The 19,040-nt window shown below is 42.9% G+C and overlaps 1 protein-coding gene across 1 annotated transcript in view; it reads left to right on the top strand.

Annotated features, from left to right (window-relative positions):
• The first annotated feature begins 208 nt into the window (after nt 1–208).
• SV2C (synaptic vesicle glycoprotein 2C) overlaps nt 209–19,040 on the top strand; it is a 226,987-nt gene continuing 208,155 nt past the window's right edge. The window contains exon 1 of the mRNA XM_086698553.1: nt 209–554. The gene's annotated coding sequence lies outside the window, so the exon portion shown is untranslated. The remainder of the gene's footprint in view (nt 555–19,040) is intronic.

Raw genomic sequence — 19,040 nt, 5'->3', positions numbered from 1 at the left:
TGTTGTCTCCCGGGACCAGACTAGGGGCGCCGCCCCCAGTGCAGCACGCAGAGTCACACTCAGGGACTAATTCAGGACTGGCGCCCGTAGCAAACTCGAAGCCCTGAATCCTCCCAAAGTACTTGCCACTTGGGGGTGGCCCCTCCCCTCCCCCCCCCAAGCCAGAGCTGCAGCAAAGCCTCAGCACCCGGACTTCCCGGAGCCAGGCAGCCCGCCCCGCACGGAGTCGTGAGCCGCTCCAGCCTCCCCCGCGCGCGGTGACTCCCTCCCTGCGCACCGCTCGTACTCTCACCACGCCGCCGCCCGGCACTGCAGCACCGCGGGGAGGAGGCGCAGGCGGAGGAGGGGGAGGAGGACCGCAGCGTGCAAGCCCGGAGCCACTTTCCCGCCCCTCCTTTCTTCGCTGACACGCTCAGAGGAGTCACCACTCCGCGCGCTGCAGGCGAGAGTGGCAGACGGAGGCGGCCCCAGGGAGAGAGCCCGAGCGACGCCCGCGTGGCGGCTGCTGCAGCGCTGACACCACCTAGGGCAAGGGGTCCCAGGCGGCTGGAGCGGTGAGTGAGGGACCCCGGCAGCGGTGGCGGGTTTTCCCGCCGCCGCCTAATTTACCTTCCCGACCCGGGAGCCGAGCGCTGGAGCGTGGGGGAACTTTTTGCAGCCTTGTAGAAGCGCTACTTCGCCCCGAGTGCCCCTGAGGAAGAGGTTGCAGGTGCCTGGTGCTACCCTGTCGGTCGCCTTTGCTGGAGCGGGACCGGGAAATTCGGGGTAAAGAAGATGGGGTGACCCCCGGTTGCCCAGGACAGATCAGGGGAGGCAGGCGCACTTTAGTCCGGATCCCCGGGGGAGGCGGGTGGGCGCCAGCGGGGATTCGAGAGCCGCCCCCGCCTTCCGTGGGGACCTCCACCGTAGTTGGCTTACGTGGTTGGACGGGGAAGGGGAGGCTGAATCCAAACAAGAGGGTTCGAGCCCCCAGCGGGATGTCTAGCCTGTACCCCGACCCCAGCTTTGGGCTCAACTTTTCGGCGGGGATCCCTCTGCAGACGTGCGGGCGGAGGGAGAGAGGAGAGAGCCGCATTGGGCGCTGTGGGAGCCTGAAAGAAACACTCAGTCTTAAAAAAGCTATTCCACGCAAGTCCCCGAAGCCCCCGTGCGCGAGGACCCGAGAGGGATGGAGAACAGGGAATCCCACGGGGCTGTGGCTGTTTGTAAGTGCCGCACTTCATTACATACACTACGCCTTCATTCAGCAAAAACCTACCGAGCGCCTACTGTGCTCCAGGTGCGGCTAAATAGACCTACTGGCTTGAGGCTCATTGCGGAAGAGGGGCTATCACCCGTAAACAAGCTACCGGGGTCATCTCAGGTGGTGGTGAGCGCTGTGGCGGCGATCACCCAACCCGTTTGACTCTTTGAATTCGCAGACTCTTTCCCCTCCGCCTGGGTTCTAGAACTGGGAAGACTTTTCTCTGGCTTGTCGCGGGGACCCCTGGGGGCTGGGCCCACGAAGGTGGCGGAACATGGTGATGAACTTGTAGAGCAGCGGGCACCCCACGGGAGATGCACAACCCGGAGCCTTGCTGGGGGCGTGAGGGGAACTCAGGCGTCGGGCGCGCGGGGGTGGAGGGGGAGGGGCTGAGTCACAGGGGCGGGAGGGGCCGCCTGGCTGGCGCGAGCGGGCGCGGGGGGGCGCTCACGTCACCCACTACGTGTGCGAGTGATGCAAATGCAGACCCACTAGGGGTGGGCGGGGGTGGGGGCTGGAGGGCAGGCGGCCGAGTCTCGGTCTGGGAGCGCGCGTGTGTGCGTCAACGGCTCCCCAGTGAAGGATGCTCGGCAGCGTACCCGGCGCAGACAGCGCCCACCGGGCGGGGCAGCGGGGACGGCGGGGGCCACTGCGGCGGGGGCGGCGAGGAAAGCCCAGCAGGGCCGGGTCTGCGGGCGGCCCTCCGCACCGCAGTGCGCCGCAGTGCCGGGAAGGCTCCGCAGCGGCCAGGCGCTCCCCGGGGGATCCAAAAGATGGGGCGTCTTTTGAGGAGCCGCAGCAGGGATGTCCCGATGGCCTCCTCTCTCGCTAGCCCTCCTTCCTAAATATTGTGTTGACTGTCAGCGCGAGAAAGTTGTTTCAGTTTAATTCTTAGCCTTGATCCTGGAAAAGAATTTGGCATTAATCTCTGTCGTTCACTCGTTTTTCTGTGGCAAGTTCCCGCAAGTTCCGAAAGGCCTCGTGCTCGTGGCAGGTTTTCCTCGGAAAGCTTGATGCTGAGGTTCATGAGATTCGGTAGTGCGCACCCACTCCTTCACCGTTCTTCCGCAGTTTTGTCAGGAGACCAGGCCTCTAAGTGGGGCTTGAGAACGGCCTGCGAAACAGTGTGCCGCATTCCTCTTTTATGACATAAAAATGTGTGTTAAAAGCAGTACTAGGAAAGCATAATCCCGGTAAAAAATAAAAAGCCCAATCCGTGTTTCATTTTATTACTATTTTTCAAAACGACCCCACTTGCTGGAGACCTCATGGCAAAGGTGTTTCTGTTGGCTCTGCAGAATGAGTCCAAATCTGTAGTATGCTTGTCGAAAGGATTCAAAGCCCGGGAGGTGGAGGGAAGGAAGGGAGGAAAACAGAGAAGCAGTCATCAAAGAGCCCAGGGCAGAAATCCTAGTCCCCACTTTCCCAAGTATCCTATCACCTGGGACTAGGGACTTACCCTCTTGGGTTCATCCTGCACATTTAGGAAGTGTGAAAAATAGCTCAGACTAGCTCTTCTTACAAAGTTGTTTTGAGGACAAAAGATGATGGTCTCTGAGAGATTTGGGCCTACAAATTCTCTATGAATGGAAAATATTACGAAACACAGTCCATTGAATTTTATCTTTTTAAAAATTCTGGAGACATTCACCACTGCTGTTCCTTTAATGAAATTTAGCCTTCAATGTCTGCAAACGCAGACAATAGACTTTTCCTAACAGTCTTATATAAAATCAGACGCCATTAGCTGCTGTCTGGAGGAGGAGGGGAAAAAAAAAGAAAGCTCTGGATTATATCTGCGTGTCTTTGGTAATGTAGTAGAGAAAGCAAATTTATGTTTCATGACCCAATGACAGGAAAAGTAGCGTCTTTGGTCCCAGCAGCAGACTAGCCTAAGAGCTTTTAGGTAAAAATTCTGCTCACAATTAACCCAATCATATTCCTTAAGTGTGGAAGGTGCCTCAGACAACAGGAAGCATTTTCCACCCTTAGGAAGATTACCGCAAAGAGTATCATAATGTGCAATATATCATGTGACCACAAGTCCCAGAAAATCCATTTCCCATTATTAGGGATATTATCTCTTACTCTAATGTAAACTTCCTGATGATATACTTCAAGAATAAAAACATCTGATTTGTCAAAATGCCGTCCTAGCCATTCACAATGCTGTTATTCATGTGACTCAGACGTAATGGTAGATAGCTATGAATGGTTAAAGTTAAAATGCCCTTTTTATTCTGTGCACTGTATCAAGGGAAAACCTATGATTCACCAGCGCCTCTTGATTCCTTATGCTGTGGGTTTTGTCTGACGCATGGTTTACAACATGTATATCGTTACCCATTTAACACAAACTTGTCATTTAGATTAAGTCTGTCAGTAAACCTAAGAGAGGCAGGCCCCCCATCTGTGTGCACCTTTGGTACAACATTGCTAAATTGTTTTTGGTTTTGATTTGCTTTTTTCAATTCCAGCCCTATTGAGCAACCAGTGTAAGTGTTGCAGTGAATTTGGAGCTTCTTTATTTGACACAGCTGAAATAACAACGGGGGGTCAAGTTACTATTTATCCTTGCTGGAAATATGTCTTAATGGGGCATAAAGACGCCATTTGCTTTTATCACGAACACCCCTTGTAGTCAGGGGCACTTGGTGCGAGTTGCGTATCATCATCTCTTCCTCTGTTGGGGAGAATTGAAGAATATGAAATAAAAGGAGAGCAGTGAACAACATTGCTCCTCATCAGGGAAATCCAAATCAAAACCACACTCGGATACCACCTCACGCCAGTCAGAGTGGGTAAAATGAACAAATCAGGAGACTATAGATGCTGAGGAGGATATGGAGAAACGGGAACCTTCTTGCACTGTTGGTGGGAATGCAAACTGGTGCAGCCACTCTGGAAAACAGTGTGGAGGTTCCTCAAAAACTTAAAAATAGAACTACCCTATGACCCAGCAATAGCACTGCTAGGAATTTACCCAAGGGATACAGGAGTACTGATGCATAGGGGCACTTGTACCCCAATGTTTATAGCAGCACTCTCAACAATAGTCAAATTATGGAAAGACCCAAAATGTCCATCAACTGATGAATAGATAAAGAAATTGTGGTTTATATACACAATGGAGTACTACGTGGCAATGGGAAAGAATGAAATATGGCCCTTTGTAGCAACGTGGACGGAACTGGAGCGTGTTATGCTAAGTGAAATAAGCCATACAGACAAAGACAGACACCATATGTTTTCACTCTTATGTGGATCCTGAGAAACTTAACAGAAGACCATGGGGGAGGGAAAGGAAAAAAAATTAGAGAGGGAGGGAGCCAAACCATAAGGGACTCTTAAAAACTGAGAATAAACTGAGGGTTGATGGGGGGTGGGAAGGAGGGGAGGGTGGTTGATGGGTATTGAGGAGGACACTTGTTGGGATGAACACTGGGTGTTGTATGGAAACCAATTTGACAATAAATTTCATATTAAAAATAAATAAATACAATTTAAAAAAAGGAGAGCAGTGGATTGGATGGTTTAGTACTTTCTGGTTCTAATATTCTTTTCCTCCATGAAATTGCAGAAATATATGATGACTTTTGTTTTAAAAAAGTTTAATTCCAGTATAATTAACATAGTGTTATATTAGTTTCAGGTGTACAATATAGTGATTCAACAATTCTCTGCATTACTCAGTGCTCATCATGATAAATATACTTTTTAAAAATTTTTTAAAAGTCTATTTATTTTGAGAGAGAGAGAGAGCAGAGGAGGGCCAGAGAGAGAGGGAGAGCGCAAGAATCCCAAGCAGGTTCCACACCATGAGCATGGAGCCTGACAGCAGGCTCGAACTCATGAACCGTGAGATTATGACCTGAGCTGAAACCAAGAGTCTGGCACTTAATTGACTGAGCCACCCACGCACCCCAAGATAAGTGTACCCTTAATCCCCTTCACCTCTCTCACCCATCCCTCTACCCACCTCTCTTCTGGTAACCACCAGTTCACTATATTTAAGAGTCTGCTTTCTGTCTCTTGTTCATTTATTTTGTTTCTTAAATTCCACATTTGAGTGAAATCAGGTAGTATTTGTCTTTCTCTGACTTATTTCACTTAGCATTATACCAGTTGGATCCATCCATGTTGTTGCAAATGGTGAGATTTCATTCTTTTTTATGGCTGAGTGATATCCCATTGTTTATATATACCACATCTTCTTTATCCATTGATGAGTTATATTTTAAATTTGAACTTTGCTTATAAGTAGAATATAAGAAGTGTTTTTTATTAACTCATGTTCCAATTTTACATGGAGACATGGGCTCTGTTTTTGTAGAATAATTGATCTGTTAGAGTTTGTATTATGCCATTATGGTTATGGGCTAAAACATTTTTAAAAGGCCAATTTTGAAAAATAGTAATCTCAGTTCACTAATCTCAGTAGAGTAGATATTCAGTTGAATTTAATATGAGAAATTTATTTTAGTTAAAGATTTTATTTATTTATTTATTTTTTTCAACGTTTATTTATTTTTGGGACAGAGAGAGACAGAGCATGAACGGGGAAGGGGCAGAGAGAGAGGGAGACACAGAATCGGAAACAGGCTCCAGGCTCTGAGCCATCAGCCCAGAGCCCGACGCGGGGCTCGAACTCCCGGACCGCGAGATCGTGACCTGGCTGAAGTCGGACGCTTAACCGACTGCGCCACCCAGGCGCCCCAAGATTTTATTTTTAAGTAATCTCTACACCCAGCGTGGTGCTCGAACTCACAACCCTGAGACAGAGTCACATGCTCTACCCACCCAGCTACGTGCCCCTAACATGACACATTTTAAATGCTTTCTGTTGAGCACCCAGTGCATACCATGCCTGCTGTGTCATTTCCTGTGGACACTTTGTACTACGAATGATTACGACTGGTAACTAAGAACTATACTAATGGGCTTTAGTCTTCTCATAGCACTGTGACCTCTTATAATTCCGGAGCACAGTGAGATTTATGACTAATTATGCTTTTTCTTGTTATTTGCTACTCTTTAAAAATCCTATGAATTAGAATCCTAGTATAGCCAAATAGACCGGTGGTTCTCAGTTGCCCTGTGTATCATACTTTCCTGAGACGCTTATTCAAATGGAGAGGTCCGAGCTTCATCCTAGACATTCTAAGCGAGTAGTTCTGTGGGTGGGCCCAGAATATGCTGTTTATCAAGCTCTGACAAGTGGGTTATATGTCATCACCAGGGATCTACACTTGCAGGGGTACCGGAATGAGTACCTGACAGTATGGCAGGGACCCAGAACACGTGGGCTTTGTAAGTTGTGTTGTTCTCTTCAGTATTTATTGAGTCTCTCCTCGAAGCTCTGAGAGAAGTCGCCTTCTGGCTAGCAAGACAGACTTAGAGATGACTAACTTCTGTGGTAGGGGTCAGAGGCGGAGTGAGCAAGATGGGTGGTTGGAAAGAACTCTGTGGAGACGGTTATGCAGATGGCATCAGCAGAAAGAGCATAGGCAGAAGGAGCAGCATATATGAAAGGTTGGTCTGGTGGCAGAAGGCTGACAACCTTAGCATGGCCTTCAAGGCTCTGGATGGTCTGGCCCCTGCTCAAGTCTGTAGCCTCATTTTGCTTGACCTCCAAACCTCTCCCAATCTAGCAACCTTCAGACATCAGCCTCCCGATGACCTACTCTATCCTACCTTCACCCTATTGACTCCTTATGCTCTTCAGACCACAGTCATCTTCCCTTTCTGGGGCAGCCTCCCAACCCTCTCTTGGGAGGTGAAAATTCTCTCTTCTCTCACGGTTCTCTTTTCTTTCTAGATAAGACTGTTGGAGAAAAACAGGATACTCAGTGAATTTGAATTCAGATTAACAAACAATTTCTTAATCAAATGTTGCTTGGGGCATATTTACATTAAAATGTTATCTGTTGTTTATATGAAGTTTACATTTATCTGGGCATCCTGTATTTTTACTTGCTGAATCTGGCAACTCTGTTTATAAAGCTCATTAATTTTGCTCTTTCTTTTTTTAAAGTGAGGTTGTTTCCTTAATGCCTGTCTCTCCCAACTGAACTCTACACTCCAGGAGACCAAGGACAGGATCAGGGATAGGTTGTGGTTTTGTCTTGTTGTTTGATCCCTAGTGTCTAAGCCAGTGTCTGGAGCTTAGTAAGAGCTCAGGAAATATTATCAGATGACTTAATGAACTGTTTAACAAAACTGGTGTAGCTGTGGACAAATGTCTTAACCTCTTTAGAGCCTTGATTTCTTAAGCTGTGAAAAGTTGATGTTTATATGTCTTTTTTAGGATTGTGTGAAAAGGTTAAGTAGGGAAAACATACGTACAGTTCCTAGCATGTTACTTTGCAGGCACTGTACCGTAAAAGTTTTTTCTCTTCAATCAGTGTGTTTTTTTGTTTTTTGTTTTTTGTTTTTTGTAAAATGAAAGTATTCCTTCTTAATGTGTGAGATCCCACAACCTTTTTATTATAATGTGATTCTGTAAGTCATCAAATGTTTCCCGAATATTTACCAAATTCAAGGTACTCTGGAGATTCTGCTGTGCAGTTACAAAGGTCCTGTTCTCAAGAAGAACACATCTCTGGAACAGTAACACCCAAGGGCTGGCTTCATTGGCCTTTGACCTACATGGTCACATGGTGCCTCATGTTCAGAAAGGCCGTGTGTTTGGTTTATGCTCTGCCATCACCTCTTGAAATTTTTTGAATACAAGGTCAATTATGTAGCCAATACTGGTAACCTATGTATGTTTGTATTTAGCACATGCATGGGGAGCATTATAGTCTTCTTAATGACCCTTGGCCTCAGGGAACTTATGATTTTCCTCACTTACATGGTTTATAATTGGCTGAACCAAGATCAATGTCTTTTCTAGTACACCATGACTATCTTCATATTTACAACCATCTAGTGTGGTCTAAACCTTTGAGTGAGCATCAAGAGCCTTTAAAGAATTAGCTTTAGTTCTCCCATTCTTTGGTCATTTCCATGGACATTCCCTCCCTGTCACTGCTCCTGCAGTTGCTGAGGGATCGCAGCTTCAAGTTCCAGGTCTGCCTTTGTGGGAACACCAGGAACAATGTGCTTTAGACTTCATCTCCACCTATATTCAGGTTTTTAAATCTGCAGATCCACACGAAATAGTGACCATGGTGGGGGGAAGGTTAAAATTTTTTTTAACCTTAAAGATGTATGTTCTTTGCTTTAAATCACCCAGCTGAGTCACACAGCCCGGGAGCCTTTGCAGCAGGGAACGGCCATGCATTTTGGCAGTGGGTAGAGAAGGTGACCCACTTTGTCATTTCAGGCTCTGACTAGCTTGTTTTAAAATATACTCATTTAAATATTACTTTTTAGTAGCTCTAACCATGCCATTTTTTCTTTTTTTTTTTTTTTTTTACAATTTTTGTGCTTACGTGTGTTTGTATTTGAGAAGTGACATTCTAATAATTCCGCTGGGCTCCTGTCGTGTTTGCCTTCACACTATTACTGTTTTCACCATGTGACAGCATGCTCCAGTTAATACACATGAAACACATTATGAGCTGTGTTGAACCCAAAAGTAATTTAAATAGAAAGTTTATTATTTTTGAAGTATCCAGTTAAATCTGTCACTGGGGTTTCCTCTTGGCCACATCAATGTGGAGGCAGAAATACAGATCCACACTAGCAGCCACAGTCATTTTCCTGGCTCTATTCCTATCCCAATTGTGGATTCCCAGTCTGCTGTAAAGATTCTTCACTATTTCTTTGAGTCATCAGGGATCATTCCTGTGGTCCTTGTCCCTATTTCCCTGCAGTAGCATCACCGCAGTGTTGTGCCGCATACTCCCCACTGCCCAGTGCCCTGGCTCCAGTGTTGTAGAAGCTGCTGACACTACATGTGCTCTTTACGTCCCTGGAGAGTTTAGAGTATGTGTGAATATATGGGGCTGGTGAGAAACACTGCAGAGGACATGGCATCCTGTATTCACAATCAACTGTCCTTTGCACTCCAGCCCATTGTCCTGAGACCATGACTAGTGGGTCTCAGATTGCCTTCAGTTTGGACTGAGCTCTTTCCTGGGAATTTCTTAGTCCCTCCCTTTCAGACATGCTCAGAAGTATCAGAATATTAAGATAAATGGTCAGCATTTTGCACAGGATGTTTTATGCATTTTATTTGTGGTAGTGAAAAATCAGAAACAATTGAATTACTTGAGTTTTTAGCAATAATTACATATTACTCTGTAAGTAAGGCATTAGTAAAGTTGGTAAAAATTAATTTCGAGATGCCTCTGTGATGATGTTTCTTAAATAGGTCTAGTTATTAATCTTTTAGTGGCTAAAACACAGTGCCACGTTTGTTTTGTTCTGTTTTGTTTTAGTTCATAATACAAGAAGGTAGTTGAAGTTGTGAGGACAGGGATTATTTTGGTGCTCAATAAAGCTCTTTTCATTTTGAATGAAAAAAGGGAACTCGCCTATAAACATCAGTACACTGGCCACTGAGAAGAACTGCTCATTGCTGACTTAGGTTGTCAAAGCTGAGGACCTCTCCTCCATCCCCCCACCTCCATTCTTAATAAATCTTATGTGTCTAATAGCTGTCAAAAGCCAGTATTACTACTCAAATGTCTTGCTCTTAGGGACATTTCTCATCCTACTGTGGTTGTATATTTGATGAGATTGGAGATGGACAATTATTATCTTCCCTTCCATGGGTTTGGAATGTCCTAATGTACCTTCCCCCCCCCCCCCCCCCATCCAACATACACCCACTCATGGAAAAGACTCCTACCTGCCCTTCAAGCCTCAGCTTAAAACTTCATCCATCTCCCTCCATGACAGAATTCAGGCCCCTTTCTTTGTTTCTTCCAGTGCCTTTGCAGCCACGTCTCTCGAGTGCTTCTCACATTTTGTCATTGTAGCCTCTCTACACGTGTTTTCCTAGATTCTGGGCCCCTTGAACCTTAAGAGGCCAAGTCATTGAGATCTTTGTAACTCCAGGTGCTGGACACATAGGGACTGAACATATTTTAAATAATTATTAAGCCTTTTAAATTCAAGTATAATATACATAGACAAAAGTCTACATATTAAAGGTGTATAGCTGAATTGATTTTTACAAACTGAACACATCTCTTTAACCAACACCCAGATCATGATAGGGATGGCTCCCACACCCCAGAAACTCCTTGCATGTCCTTTCCAATCATAAGCCTCTTCCACTATCCTGACCTCAGTCCTCTGGAGGTGCTTAAATGCAGCTCTCCCTGTCCTGCTCAGATACCCATTTTTTTTTTTCATGCCCAGCGTCTGGGAAACTGCTTGGCAGAGCCTAATCACTGCTGATGGACATGGGAATGTCCTGACACTATCCCCAGATGCCCAAAGTCTCAGTCCACAAGATGCCAGAGGCAGAGAAAACAGTCCCTGATTTGCTCCCCACTCTTCTGGGGAACAAAATAATTTCTTTTTAATAGACAAAGCCTCCAGATTTCTATTTCTTCTTATGTCAGTTTTAGTAAACTGCATTTAAGTAAAAAGAAATTTGTCAATTTTATCCAGATTGTCAAATTTATTGCATAGTTATTTATGAATCACTTGTTTGTTTTTATTTTGTGAACTCTGTGATTCTTGTATTTAATCGTATTTTCTTCATTGCTTTGGATACTCCTATCATTTTTTTTGTATAGATTCTAGAAACTTCAGGGTCATGTGGCATTATTGTAGATTATTAAAAATGCATATAAATTATTTAAAATGCATTCTTGTATCATTTGAACATGGAATCATTGCCTGTGGTTATTCGCAAATTTTAAAACTCATTATTTCTTTTATTTACTATTAAATAACAGCCCTGATAATATCAGAATATTAGTAACTAGATAGAATTACCGATACACTTAGGTAAATTTTAAAATGTCTAAATTATATAAGCCAGGTTTAGGGGAGATTCCAATTTTGTTGAAAGCAAACATGTTGATAAAAATGAAATACCCATGGGCTTGATGTGCATCTACTGGTTATTTAGCGTCTATGTGTTTAGAATCTGAACAGATAAATGAGCCATGGTTTGAATTTTGATGACAACGGTTTTATTTAGTGAAAACTTAAACCTTATTCAATTCTTATTCCATCCCTGCCTGCCTGTACATGGATCTGTCAGGCAATGGCCGACTGCAGATTTCATCCTTTGAAGGTGATTGTAGGGGAGAAAACTCATGAAATACACATTGGCATGGTTTGTTGGAGGGTTTTTCTATATCCCAGCAACTCATGTAGCTAGTGGTTCAATATCATGTATTTATACAGTGCTGTTTAACTTTTACCTTTTCCCTGGATGGCACCCATTCCTTCTTTTTCCTATTATCCATATACTCCCTGTCCAACATTATAAATTTAATTTTTTTAAGTTTATTTATTTTGAGACAGAGCACAGAGACTGACTCTGGGCTTGATACCACAAACCATGATATCATGACCTGAGCTGAAATCAAGAGTTGGATGCGTAACCGAATGAGCCATCCAGGCACCCCAACATTATGAATTTCTTACTAATTTTTCTATTCCTCCTTTAACCATACTTGCCTCACTTATGCTGGGGAGAATAAAAAAGAAAATCTCATTTGACAAATCAGACATTTATTGCTACATCATGGTACCTAACTGACTACTCCAAAAGTTAGTAACTTAAAGCAATATCTTTTTGCCTGTGCATCTGTGGATTGGCAGGCTAATTTCTGTTGAGCTTTGCTAGATTTTACCCAAGGTACAGGTTAGGTTCAGGTCTTTAATTCTACTTGGAGTAATTGGCTATCCAGTTCATATTTTTTGCATGGGGATGATAGAAGTACAAGAAAAATGAACGGAAACGTGATGCCTCTTAAGTCTAGGCTCAAAAACAGTGTTTTTTGAGCCTTCAACTTCAACCCATGTTCCACTGACCAAAAACATATAATGCATAGGACAGTTCAACTTAACAGAGCATTGCCTCACATACTGCACAACTTCCCCGTATTCCTTCAGACAGCCATTTAAGTGAAAATTGCATTTCTGATAACTTAGGTCTAGAACTTCTTCTGTTAAACACAAGTATTTTTTGCATAATTTTTTATATAACATATTTTCCTTGAGTGAAACTACTTATAAATCAAGGGAAGACTACAATTTGTTTTATTTAAAATCTTACCAAGAGTTGGGGTGCCTGGGTGGCTCAGGTCATAATCTCATGGTCCGTGAGTTCAAGCCCCTGTCAGACTCTGTGCTAACAACGGAGAGCCTGGAGCCTGTTTTTGATTCTGTGTCTCCCTCTCTCTCTGTGCCTCCCCCGTCACGTTCTGTCCCCTTCTCTCGCAATAATAAACATTAAATACATACATACATACGAATAAAAAATAAAATCTTACCAAGAGTTGCTCATCATTTCCAACAATCATGTCACCAGTAGTAACACACACTAGTTGTGATATTTAAGTTGCTACTAAGCACACCTGTATTTGTCTCCATGGGTGTTTGTTACATTCATGGTGATTACACATTTTTTAAAATTATTATTTTTTTATATTTTGTTTTTATTTTATTTTCTAAATTTACATCCAAGTTAGTTAGCATATAGTGCAGCGATGATTCCAGGAGTAGATTCCTTAATGCCCCTTATCCATTTAGACCATTCCCCCTCCCACATCCCTCCAATAACCCTCTGTTTGTTCTCCGTGTTTAAGAGTCTCTTGTATTTTGTCCCTCTCCCTGTTTTTATATTATTTTTGCTTCCCTTCCCTTGTGTTCATCTGTTCTGTCTCTTAAAGTCCTCGTATGAGTGAAGTCATATGGTACTTGTCTTTCTCTAATTTCGCTTAGCATAATACCCTCCAGTTCCATCCGCATAGTTGCAAATGGCAAGATTTCCTTCTTTTTGATTGCCGAGTCATACTCCATTGTATATATGTACCACATCTTCTTTATCCATTCATCCATTGATGGACCTTTGGGCTCTTTCCATACTTTGGCTATTTTTGATAATGCTGCTATAAACATTGGGATGCATGTGCCCGTTTGAAACAGCATACCTGTATCTCTTGGATAAATACCTAGTTGCAGTTACTGGGCTGTAGGGTAGTTCTATTTTTAGTTTTTTAGGAACCTCCATACTGTTTTCCAGAGTGGCTGCACCAGTTTGCATTCCCACCAACAATGCAAAAGAGATCCTCTTTCTCCGCATCCTCGCCAACATCTGTTGTTGCCGGAGTTGTTAATGTTAGCCATTCTGACAGGTGTGAGGTGGCATCTCATTGTGGTTTTGATTTGTATTTCCCTGATGATGAGTGAAGTTGAGCATTTTTTCATGTGTTGGTTGGCCATCTGGATGTCTTCTTTGGAGAAGTGTCTATTCATGTCTTTTGCCCATTTCTTCACAGGATTATTTGTTTTTTTGGTGTTGAGTTTGTTAAATTCTTGATAGGTTTTGGATACTAACCCTGTATCTGATATGTCGTTTGCAAATATCTTCTCCCATTCTGTCAGTTGCCTTTTAGTTTTGCTGATTGTTTCCTTTGCTGTGCAGAAGCTTTTTATCTTGATGCAGTCCCAATAGTTCATTTTTGCTTTTGTTTCCCTTGCCTCTGGAGACATGTTGAGTAAGAAGTTGCTGTGGCCAAGATCAAAGAGGTTTTGCCTGTTTTCTCCTCAAGGATTTTGATGGCTTCTTGTCTTACATTTAGGTCTTTCATCCATGTTGAGTTTTTTTGTGTGTGTATGGTGTAAGAAAGTGGTCCAGATTCATTTTTCTGCATGTTGCTGTCCAGTTTTCCCAGCACCATTTGCTGAAGAGACTGTCTTTATTCCATTGGATTCTTTACTGCTTTGTCAAAGATTAGTTGGCCATGCACTTGTGGGTCCATTTCTGGGTTCTCTATTCTGTTCCATTGGTCTGAGTGTCTGTTTTTGTGCCACTACCATACTGTCTTGATTATTACAGCTTTTAAATTATTTTTTTTAATGTTTATTTATTTTTGAGAGAGACATAGGATGTCTCTCTCTGGGTGGGTGGGAGAGGGGTGGAGAGAGAGGGAGACAGAATCCGAAGTAGGCTCTAGGCTTTGAGCCAAAGTTGGACACTTTACCGACTTAGCCACCCAGGCACCCCTATACATTTTTTAAGGTTTATTCATTTATTTTGAGAGAAAGAGAGAGAGAGCGTGATCAGGGAAGGGGCAGAGAGAGCAGGAGAGAGAGAAACCCAAGCAGGCTCCACGCTGTCAGCACAGAGCTGGACATGGGCTCAAACTCACAAATTGTGAGATTATGACCTGAGCCAAGATCAAGAGTTGGACACTTGACTGACTGAGCCACCCAGGCCCCCTGGTGATTATACATTTAGAAGCAAGCATTTCATGTCTTTATTCTGTATTCTAGAATTGTTACAGTGGAACATTTCATATTTAAAAACCTATTTTATTATTTCGTCTATTTCTCCTTGTCACTGTTAGGGCATTGCATAGTTATTTTAAGTTGATGTGTGCAGGTGGGTTATTTTATCTATGAAAATTATTTAACAAGGCATTGAAAATATATGTTATTGCTAGGTGTTGTTGGACTGCTCTAGATTCTCTACATTTTAGTGTCACGTGTAGTAAGCAGATTTCTATTTCTGGATTAGAAGGGGCAAGTTGTAACAGAGAGGGCTCTTCCATTTTGGCATTGTTTCTGAAGGGAGCATGCTCTTTTTCTGAAGATTACCACATTATTCTCTCTCTAGCAGTAGTTGTGAAGAGGGTCGTGTATGACCTGGACTTGCTTACAGAAATGGTGTGTCTATAGAAAATATACAAGCCTCTATCATAATTCTACTTCCAAGGCTCCCCCAAAATGCAAGCTGTGTGAAGACTTGGGCTGTGAAGGCATGAGTTTTTACCATGCTCTCTAATCTCAATTCATGATGGGTAGGAACAGGAGAATCTTAGAAGAAAGAAGAAACAGACATTTTCAAAGATGGCTGCTCTAACAACTGGAGGAGATGCCCAGTTAGCAGTCTGGTGGTTTCTTTCTGATCCTGCTTTTCAAGTCTTGTTATTCTCTGAGGTCACTGCTAGACAATGTTTCCTATGGGATTCCCTTGCCAGTCTTCTGTGTATGAAGGTGGGAGCCATGTGAATTGCTTCTACAAGAGACTCTGACAAAAGAGGGAGTGAAAACTTGGTGACCTGTCTTGGTCTGTAGTTCAAGTATAAGAATATTTTTCTACCAACAGAAATTGATACAAGGGTAATTCAGAAGGAATACATCAGAAGACATGGAATGAGTGACCCAGGACTGAATAGTATGTCTCGTTTTTGTGCCTTTTAATCTAAAATTGGAGTATTGATAAAGGCATCATACTCTTTATCTATGGCACGCAGAGGACATTGTTATTGGAGCAGAGCTCTAAACATTCATTACTGGGAACCTGAATATGTAATGATTGTGCCTGCTATTTGGGATACAGATGTGAGTGCACAAGAAAGTTTGATTGTATTCAAAGGCAGTGACTAAAAAAAAAAAAAAATAATCCAAACCCATAAAGGTTAACATCCACTTCCCAGGAAGCCTGAGGAGAAAAGCCATTGATTAATATAATTGAATGTGAGACAGGAATACAGGCCATCTTATACTTCCAGCTTTATTTAATATCATGAGAATGACATGATTCTTATTTAGGGGTGATACCAATGAAACCTACTGGCCATGGAAGATTTGGAAGCATCTGAGCTCTGTCTAAATTATACACTGATGGGGTCTGGGCCAAAGTTAAAGGGATATTTTGCAATAGACAACTAATTCATTTACTCCAACGTTTTGATGTTATGCAAACTCTTATTACCATACTACAGAGTTGCTGTGTTGATTACCACATCAGACATTTGGTGTAACATCATATTGCATTTAACAAAGCTCCTAAATAAGAGTTCATGCTATGTCCAATTGTTGGGTCATGAATTTTTTTCACTCAGTAAATGATTTAAAAATCATACAATGAACTGTCTTTGCCTAAAATTGAAGTGTAGTGAAGTGTGACCCTGAGTTCTTGGGGCTCCCAGTGATGCTTTTGACGTTACTTCTGCACCTCCTCCTAGCCATATTAGTGCTTTCTTTTGATGGTATTTATGTGGTTTTTTTGGGGGGGGTACTGTGTGTGTGTGTGTGTGTGTGTGTGTGTGTGTATCTTGCCTTCATTTACTCTTCTGGTAGTGATGGGTTGTGACATCTTCACTCGAGAAACACTGTTAAGTGCTTCTCAGGGTCTTCTGATTGCATTGTACTTTTCTGCTTGGAGGGGTTTCCTCCTTCTCTCAAAGGATAACTGGCCATTGATTTTTGGTCTGGCTGGCATATGACAACACAAAACTCTTCCATAATGGTTTTCACTATCTCTGACTGACAGCACTGGGAATCAGGATGTCTAGCTTCTCAGGTTAGCCACTGCACGTGTCCGAAGGCTGAAGGCCACTTGGGTTTAACCCTCGGGTTCAGCCTACCTTCTAGTAATGGTGAAGGGATATATGATGATCTTTTCAGATTGTATCAGATTTTCTTTCTTTTACCAAGTTGAATTTTTCGTTCAAAATTCCTAACTTAATTCTAAGAACTAGTGTGTGTCTGTGTCTGTATATTGCTTATGCTAATAGATTTCTTATATCTCAGAAGAGATGAAATTAGGAGTTGGTAGTCCGATGTGAATTTTTGCTCTTAGTTGAATTTTGTAAATGTGCCCAAAGCCTCTACATATATAGTCCTGTCAGCAAAATGGCCACAATATTTTATTTGTAAAATGCTTAGAACATATTTATAATGTTGAACTATAAAATTAGCAAATATTTATTAACTTTGTTAAGTATTAGGATAATAAGGAGGGATTTTAAATGAATCATGGCATACATTATTTAGTCCTGGCTCATGTAAAGCCACCATTTAACTCAGCTGAAGTTCAAGGTTGGCTGTTTATCTACTTCTTTATTAGCTTAAAAGCTACAGGTATGTTAAATGAAAAAAAAAATACAGCTTCACAGTATGTAATGAAAACTAGCATCCAAACTACAGTTAATCCAAAGAGCACTGGCTATTGCCCTAAAAGGGCACTCTTTCCTATGAGAGCATAAAAGGCACCAGAATTTATCTGGATTTGAGAAGGCAGAGAAGTTATTTAATAACAGTCTTAAGTATTTGAAAGTTAAATGCACAAGAGCATGCCTACCTTTTCTTTTCTTCTTAATGGGAAACAGGAGAAAATGGACTTGAGTCGATAATTGAAATATTTAAAAAAATGAAATCAAAGTTTCAATTCAGTTTCAGTTAACAAATGGATCATCTCCTTTATGCAAGGGACATGCTATGCTCCTTAGGAAAGATGAAATGGGTAGGATTCAGCCTGTGATCTCAAGCACACAGACGTGTGTGGAAGGGCTCAGACGAATTAAATCCAGAGATACTGTACAACAAGGAGTGGACATTCAGTATAAGCGGCCCAAAACTCAATAGTGGTTTGAAGATGGCAATGGCTCATTTCTTAAGGCAGAGCTTCTCAATCCCAGCACTACTGACATTTGGGCCAGATAAGTCTTTGTAGAGGCTGTGTGCTGTGCTTTGTCAGGTAGTTAACAGCATCCCTGACTGATACTAGATGCCAGTAGTATTTACGCCTCCAGTCATCACATCCAAAAATGTCTCAAATAATGCCTAATGTTCCCAGGGTAGGAGTAGAGAGTATGCAAGATTGCCCCCAGCTGAGAACCACTGACCTAAGGAATAAAGAAAAACCTCAAAAGCCAGATGGGATTTTATCAGGCAGACAGGGCGATGCAGGATATTTGAGGCAGAGGTGGAGCATCTGGGGGGCGGGTGGGAAGAGAAGAGGTGTGAGCACTGGAACTTGGCAGTGGTGGGAGGCTGAGCTGCTCGGGGGGGGGGGGGGGGGGGGGATGGGAATTCTTGAATTTGGGTGCAGCGGTTTGGGCTCAGTTTGAGCAGGGGATTATCTTTATCAAAACTACACATTCACAAAGATGAATTTGAAATCAGGTGTACAATGGGTTAGGGTAGGGAGAGCCTTGAGGTAAAGATACCAGAAAGGACTGACCAGTTTCACTTCACATAGACAGCCCCTCATTCTGCATTCTGTGAAGCACTTGGCCCACACATATTTATTGTGCCTCTATTGAGGACCAGGCACTGCTCCAGCTGTTGGAGGTAGAACAAAGAACAAGACAGATTAATTCCCTGGGGTACCTGGGTGGCTCAGTTGGTTGAGCAACTGACTTTGGCTCAGGTCATGATCTTGATTTTGGCTCAGGTCATGATCTCATGGTTCTTGGGATTGAGTCCCACGTTGGGCTCTGCCCTGACAGTGAAGAGCCTGCTTGGAATTCTGTCTCCCTCTTTCTTTGCCCCTCCCTCGCCCCCTCTTCCCTACTTGCACTTGAGCTCTCTCTTAAAACATATAAATAAACGTTAAAAAAAAAAAAAAGAGATAAAGTCCCTGTTCTCATAGAGATTACATTTAGAGGGGGAGAAAATAAACAATACCCAAGTAAAAATGAAACTGTCAAAATAATTTTAAAGGGTGCTTAAAGTCTATGAAGACAGTATAACAGGTAATGTGATCTTCGGTGACCAGAGAGGCTGCTAATGTTAGCGGGAAAACTTACTGTAATTAACTAAAACATTGTAACAATTTGGTACAAAGAAACTGCATTTTTATCAACATTTATTAGAAATCTCATTACTAGGTGACCAAAAATAAAGAGGTAAAATAATAGTACGT

The sequence above is a fragment of the Puma concolor genome, chromosome A1, assembly GCF_028749965.1.
Source record: "Puma concolor isolate L17-30 chromosome A1, mPumCon1.1.hap2, whole genome shotgun sequence".
In the NCBI taxonomy this organism is placed as follows: domain Eukaryota; kingdom Metazoa; phylum Chordata; class Mammalia; order Carnivora; family Felidae; genus Puma; species Puma concolor.
This window is presented reverse-complemented; position numbering and strand designations above follow the sequence as displayed.